Raw genomic sequence first — 7,364 nt, forward strand, 5'->3', positions numbered from 1 at the left:
CTGCTTTCTCATCTGCTGAATGTGTTATGTATATTTGATGCTTGGACATTCACAGAATGGGAGGGGCTGCTGGCTGCTGAATGACGTTTGTCTCGGCAGAGAGAGGCTCCTGAAGGCTCGTCATTGGGCAGAAGGGAGGAAAGTGACATGGTGTTCTTCAAGTTGGGGCTTCTTTGGTTGAAATCTCTGCTTATGGGTCTTATGAGTTTGCTGGAATGAAAGATATCCTTATCTCAGATTTCCTAGAATCATGACTGCAGACACCTACTTGACATAGATTCAGGTGGCTATGGGTTTCTCGCTTCCCAGACACCTCATAGTGGCGGCCAATGTTCGGAAATCTCACACATGATGCCTACTCCTCCGTCTCTCAGCTTGACCTCAAGTCTTCTCATTTAAGGATTAACAATGACTTTTTATATTTCATATAAAAGGAATGTTGGTTCCAGTATTAGTCAGAGTTCTTCAGGGAGAGAGAGAGAGAGAGCAGCTAGAGACAGCTGAAGAAGCTGATGGTGCATTTTTCAGTCAGCAAGTCAGTAGGTTCCAGATCCAAGAAAAGCTAGTGTTTCCATTGGAGCCAGAAACTAGGAAATTAGTGATGTCCCAGCCCCAAGGTGGTTGGGCCGGAGTAACAGTCTCTTGTTTGTGGAGGGTCAGCCTGTGGTTCTACCGGATGAGGACTGTGCACATTAGAGAGTTTATTAGTCAGTTTCCCATTACTATAACAAATGCCTGAAGCCAGTCAACTTATAAAGAGGAAAGGCTTATTTTGGCTCAGAGTTTTGGAGGTATCAGTGCCTGCTTGGTTGACCATGGTGCTTCAGGACTTGTTACCAGGCAATATATCATGTCAGGAGTGTGTGGAAGAGACAGCTGTCCATCTCAAGAAGGATGTAGAGAAAGAGGGAGGTAGAACCCCAGCATGGTTGTCAAAGGCGTATCCTCAGTGACCTAACTCCCACCCCTCATAGGGTCCATAATCGTTCAAGATTGACAGGTGGCTTTGATGAGCAGTCTGTGTCTAAATCATAGTAGGGCAGGGATGCTTAGCCTGCCAGTTTAGATGGTAGGGACATCTACATACAACTTCACAGACATACTCAGAGTAATATTTGGGCAGTATATAGTCCAGTCAAGTTGACATATAAATTCAACTATTCCAAGTCTGCCTCATTCCCTTAAGTGTACTTTAAATTAAGACCACAATGTGGCTGTCATTCTGCTTTCTATGGTGCAGTTACAGTGAGCACAGCTGGAAACGTTCTACACTCTAGCCTAGAAAAAGGGGTGTTGACTGAGAGTTCCTCTTGTCCCTGATACCATGTAAGTTAAGAATGATGTGAACTGAGCGAGACTAAGGCATATGCTATGAGACAGTCAGGACACTTCCTGTGACATGAGAGCAGGGGATGGAGGAAGTGAGGACACTTGCTAGACTCACACACGTGGATATGTGGACAGCAAAAGAAGGAAGAACTATTCATGACAGCTACGGTCATGGGTTCTGCAACCCTGTAGATGGTCACCACCAGTATTTACATATTCCTCCCTCAACCCACTGTGAATGTCCTCGACTATAAACACCTTCCCTGCTGATGCCCGGTCATGGGTTCTGCAACCCTGTAGATGGTCACCACCAGTATTTACATATTCCTCCCTCAACCCACTGTGAATGTCCTCGACTATAAACACCTTCCCTGCTGATGCCCTTCCTTTAGTGGGGCGATCCAAGCCTGCATCCCCGAAATGTCTGGGACATGACTGGTTCAGCCAGTAGTGTATTGTTGGGCTTTTCTATTGGGATTAATCAGAAGGCATATTAATTCTAAGGAACACTCACCAATCACCCATCCCAGACATACTCTTCCTCAGCCTAAGAAGCACTACCTACAATGTCCCTCTTGATAGGCAATCTGTAACAGTTTTCCTTGGTACTAATATTAATAAATACTACTTCCTGTTCCCCCCATTTAGCTATCCCCCAATATTTGGACCTGTCATGTGAGAGTTCTATGAAAACGTCTTCTTTCTATCTCCCCAGTGTTCCACATAGTCTAGTTCCATCAGAAGGAATCCCAGTTTGTTTCTACGTCCCACTTGTGAGTCTCACCAAAGTGACCCTTTCCTAGGATGGGAAGAAGGAGAGATGCTGCCAGAGCTGATCTCGTTGGGTATTTATCCACTGTTCAGCAGCCGAACACGTGCGGCACAAGTATGAGGACCTGACTTCAGTCCCCAGTCCCCATATAAATACCAGGCATGGTGGCCAACATATATTTAAAGTCAGCAACAGGGCCATGCAGTTTGGGGTTTCCAGGGTGCATGAGATGTGGCTACACCAGTAAAGGAGTTTAATGGAACAGGAGAGACAGGCATGGTCACAGGCCTTGGGGACATTCGTGAAGCTGGCATGGAGACTATGGCTGGCATAAATATGGCAGCTTTGCAGACAGAAATGTGTTTAAAACCAACCGGTAAGCTGGGCGGTGGTGGCGCACGCCTTTAATCCCAGCACTTGGGAGGCAGAGGCAGGCAGATCTCTGTGAGTTCGAGGCCAGCCTGGTCTCCAAAGCGAGTTCCAGGAAAGGCGCAAAGCTACACAGGGAAACCCTATCTCGAACCCCCCCTCCAAAATAAATAAATAAATAAATAAATAAATAAATAAATAAATAAATAAATAAATAAATAAAAACCAACCGGCAAGAACAGGAATGGTTTTTACAAAGGAGAGACCAAGAGGGAGGGAGGGCATGGTTATGAAGAAGGGCGGGGCCAAGGAATTGAGAAAAGCAGTGAGATTGGGGGGGGTGTTGAAGAAGCCATGGTCCTGGGGTTGGGAGGTACTTTATCCGGTGATGAGAGGAAGACTTCTTTACTGTAAGGCCAGATGCTGTGGAAGTTGAGCCTGGGATTCACTAACAGGAAAGCGTGAATGGGTATTTATCCACTGTTCAGCAGCCGAACACGTGCGGCACAAGTATGAGGACCTGACTTCAGTCCCCAGTCCCCATATAAATACCAGGCATGGTGGCCAACATATATTTAAAGTCAGCAACAGGGCCATGCAGTTTGGGGTTTCCAGGGTGCATGAGATGTGGCTACACCAGTAAAGGAGTTTAATGGAACAGGAGAGACAGGCATGGTCACAGGCCTTGGGGACATTCGTGAAGCTGGCATGGAAAGCGTGAATGGCTTTGTGAATGGTGCTAGGTATGAGATCCTGATGGGTGCCAAGCAAGTGCTCTACCAGTGAGCCACACCCGTGGCCCTGCAGGCCATCATCAGTTTCAGCCTAGCAGCAGCATGATGAATGCAGTCATTAGCGCAACTCAGCGGACAGCACACTGGAGGAAGACCACGGAGGCAGAGTGACGCGTGGGCCTCCTGAAAGGGGAGGGGAAGAGAAACAGCAGGCTTCGGAGAGAGGCTTGGTGGTGATGCCTTCCACGAGGAAAAGGTTCGAGGCAGGAAGTGAAGGTTGGGAGCCCGGGAGAGATATCAGACTGGGAAAGTGAGCGTGTAAGTCACCGTAGAGACGTGACAGTGTAAGGGATGGCGACAAAGCAGCTCTCCTAGGAGAGCGTCTAGACTTGAGATGTGAGGAGCTTTGTGGACAAACCCAGGGGAGCAGTAACCAACAGCGAGAGGAGCCGAGCCAGGAAAGATGAGTCAGTGAGGCAAGCAGGGGGGAGCAGAGGGTCCTGCCTGCGGGGAGCAGAGACTCACCATGAGGCAGGGCCCAGGCTGGAGGCGGGACCTACCCGAAGAACTTTGGAAGTGATTGTGAAGGCTGAGGTCAGAAAGGAGCATCCTCTAGGTGAAGTGACCTCATCCAGATGAGGACCACATGCAGGGTGTGAGACATGGTAAAGTAAGTTGAAGTTGCAAGCATCTGGAACACCAAGTGAGAGAGTAGATCCACTTGTCTAAGAATACCCATAGAGTGGGGCTGGGGAATGGCTCAGTTAGTCAAGTGGTCCCCTCACAAGCCTGAGGACCCAAGTTAAATCCCCAGTACCCAATAAATGCTGGGCATGGTGGCCAGTGTCTGTAATTGGAACACCGGGGAGGTGGAGGCAAGCAGATCTTTAGGGCCCCCTGGTTGACTACCCTTGTGGAATCAGTGAACCAAGTTCCTGAGGTTGACGCCTGGGGCTGGCCTCTGGCCTCTACATAGATGTTCATCCATGTAGACAATCACATGCACCAGACACAAGAAAGAAAGGGCAGAAGACCCCTCAAGGGAACAAATGCTACTTAGACAGAGGCACAGGCGACACATCACTGACTTCCATAGGCTGCTGGCCACTGCGAAGATGGCACCTGTGTTTTCCCCTTGAAGCACGGGACACACGAGGACTGTGAGACCCTCCGTTACAACTGTGCCCTTCCAGCGGGAGCAGTCAAAGCCAGAGAGAGCCACGAGCCCAAGACACAGTTTGTAAAAATGCACTATATAACCTTGACCTCCTAATCATTAAGCCATCAGCCAACCAGAAGCCACCTTCTGAAAGCCTACTGCTAGGAAGAACCACTTTTGACGCCTAACTGGGACGATTTAACAACTTTGGAGTGGATACTAGATAGTAAAGAAGTGTCATTTGAAGACTCTGGCACTCAGGCAGGGCGGACCTTTCCCTGGGCTAGACCGCCTATCCTGCTCTCAAGTCCTCCTGTCCACCACTGGGCTCTGCTGCCACCCTTGTGCCCACCACTGGGCTCTGCTGCCACCCTTGTGCCCGCAGTGTCTACACTGCCTACCGGCTGTGCTCCTCGGCTGTGACTTCCTTCTTCTCCCAGCTCTCTTGCAGAAAAGACTCTTGAGTTTGGTCCCCGTGCTGTCTGGCTCTACATTTGATTACCTGTACCTCACGCAGCTAACAACGTACCACGGGGGACTTCAGACACAGAGACTCCCAGTTACAGAGGCAGAGACCTGGTGTCTCCCAGGAGCTGGTCTTGGTGAAATGATTCTTTCCACACCCAGCAGCCCCAGACACTCGATTCAAGCAGTTTCTCACACTATGCAAAGCACACTGACCTATGGATCTGCTCATATGGTCACAGCAATGGCCTCCTACGGGGCATAGCTTCTCCTCCATTGGGCAAAGGAGAACGTGGCTCTATTACTTACTTCTGCTAGAACGGAAGTGCTAAAGTGATAGAAGTTTCTGCAGTCTGGGCGGGGGGAGGGGAAGGCACAATCAGAAACTGTTTTAAAAGGTCTACAACAACTTAGTATTCCCAAGCAGGGAAGGGATGGGCTTGAGTGGCGTCCACTTACAATGGCCACGGCTGACGGTGCTTTCTGGCATCCCTCTGGGACACATTTTTAGAGCCCACCATCCGCTCAACTCCCGCAACAGCCTATTTTCCTATCTGCTTTTTTGCCTTGTCACCATTTCTGTATCCTACCAGGACCGACCCATCCCCCCAAAACAGCTGTCCCTAGGGAGGGAAATGAAAAGAGCTCTTCCTGGAAGAGGTCACACTACACCTCATTTACCTTCTGCGCAGCAGTAGACCAGACTAGAATTCTAAGTGGCAGTTTGGGGATGCTGAACCAGGTGCCCCGCTTGGGAAGACTGAGCATTAGCCGTCAGAACAATGCCGGTTTGTGCTGTTTCAGGACACTTCGTTTCAAGCCCTGCCGAAGCCCCAGGGCATCTAACCCCATCTCTTCAGTCAAGCCAGCGATGTCTCTTTAAATGGACTAACATGGCCAGGCAATGATGTCATTTCTTAACCTTATTGATCTAGGAAAGAATTTCATTAACTACAAAACAGGTTCATTATTTAATCTTGACATTGGCTACTTCTTGACAAAGGGTCCAAGTCCTGAAGATGAAAATGACATAAATATGTAAAGGACACTGTGCTTAGAGTACATCAAAGATACATGTTTGTAGGTTGAAGAATTAGGGGATAGTTAGTCAAAGTGAGTCAAACCTGTTGCACCGTATTTGAAGTAGACTCCTGACACACAGGATGAAAGCACGTTTCCCACAGAGAATGTGAGAATGCACTCCTAGAATTGCCAGAGTTGCGTTCCATCTGCTAGTTATTTTATTTCTTCTGGAGATACCACATTGGTAAAGAAGGATGCTACAGGGCTGGTAGCCCTGGGATGGCTAACTACCATAGATGGGATCTGAAAAGAGGAATAAGATTAATTAACCATTTAACAACTATATTATGAAGATTTATCACAGGATATGTATTATTCAAGTGCTGAGTGTGCAATATAAACATATGTGTGTGTGCTTCAAATGTTCTATAATAATGGTAGATTAGATAGAGAAGTAGATAGATTAGTTAGATAGATACATACATAGATAATAGATAGATAGTGGATAGATAGAGTGGGAGCAAAACATTCATTCTAGATGGAGACTCCCTAAGAAGTTAAGAAGTGACTATGATATGTCCAGCTGCCTGCACGTAGTGCTGGGAATGCTGGGGATGTGGCTTTATGAGTCCTCACCATGCTGGAACGGGCTTTTGAAAGATGTGGCTGTCTTTCAGTCACTACCGATCAGCCGTATTCCTGTAAGTAACCCAATAAACAAATTGGTTCATCACTTTGGACTTTGATGGAACCATTTCTATTGTCAGTTCCCCATCCAGGATGAGGAGATGTTGTATGTTCGTGTTTCCCTGGGGAAACTGATGAACATGTGCACGTATTTATATATTTTATATATATATATATATATATATATATATATATATATATATATATATATATATATCTTACACATACACACTAATGTCAATAAAGCATCAAAGTAAAGTATATGTCCATGTGTGTATATAAAAATACATCTGTGTTAATGTCACATTAAGTACCTGGTGTCTTGAGTTGGGATTTTTCTCATAATTTGCTGCCAACATCTGGATAAACATCTGGAAAAACTTTATTTTCTCCAAAGGAGGAAGCTGAAGACTCAGGAATTGTACCCACTGATATGGAACTGAATTCTCACAGTTGATGAAGGGAGGCATGCACACGGCTTTACAGCAGCCATGACTCTCAGGAACCCTTTTAATAAAATCTGCCAACCTCGTGGAGTTCCCAGAGCAGAAGAGGTAGTGTGTGTACACATCGCTACTGGGAACAGACTGCTACAGCCATGGGGAAACAGTTCAGTGATTCCTCAGAAAGCTAAAATTGCCACATGACCCAGCTATTCCCTTCTGGGTGTATCATGAAGAGAACTGACAACAGGTTTTCACATTGGCCTTGAACTTCCATGGTAGGTAGTTTGGCTAGCTAGCATGCCCCAGGGACAGTCTCTGCTTTGACACTGCTGGGATTGCAAGTGCACACTACTGTGACTGCGTTTGTTTATGCGGTGCTG

General features: G+C 47.1%; 1 long non-coding RNA gene across 2 annotated transcripts; it reads right to left on the minus strand.

Annotated features, from left to right (window-relative positions):
• Window positions 1–5,780: 5,780 nt before the first annotated feature.
• Window positions 5,781–6,686, minus strand: LOC143268025 (uncharacterized). Of its 2 annotated transcripts, XR_013043615.1 has the most exons (3): window positions 6,488–6,686; window positions 5,953–6,154; window positions 5,781–5,841 (listed from the first exon to the last, which is right to left on the minus strand). It is a non-coding gene; the product is annotated as an uncharacterized LOC143268025 (long non-coding RNA). The 2 variants fall into 2 exon arrangements; XR_013043614.1 differs by having other exon boundaries at window positions 5,953–6,686.
• Window positions 6,687–7,364: the final 678 nt, after the last annotated feature.

Source organism: Peromyscus maniculatus, chromosome 12, assembly GCF_049852395.1.
Source record: "Peromyscus maniculatus bairdii isolate BWxNUB_F1_BW_parent chromosome 12, HU_Pman_BW_mat_3.1, whole genome shotgun sequence".
NCBI classification, from domain to species: domain Eukaryota; kingdom Metazoa; phylum Chordata; class Mammalia; order Rodentia; family Cricetidae; genus Peromyscus; species Peromyscus maniculatus.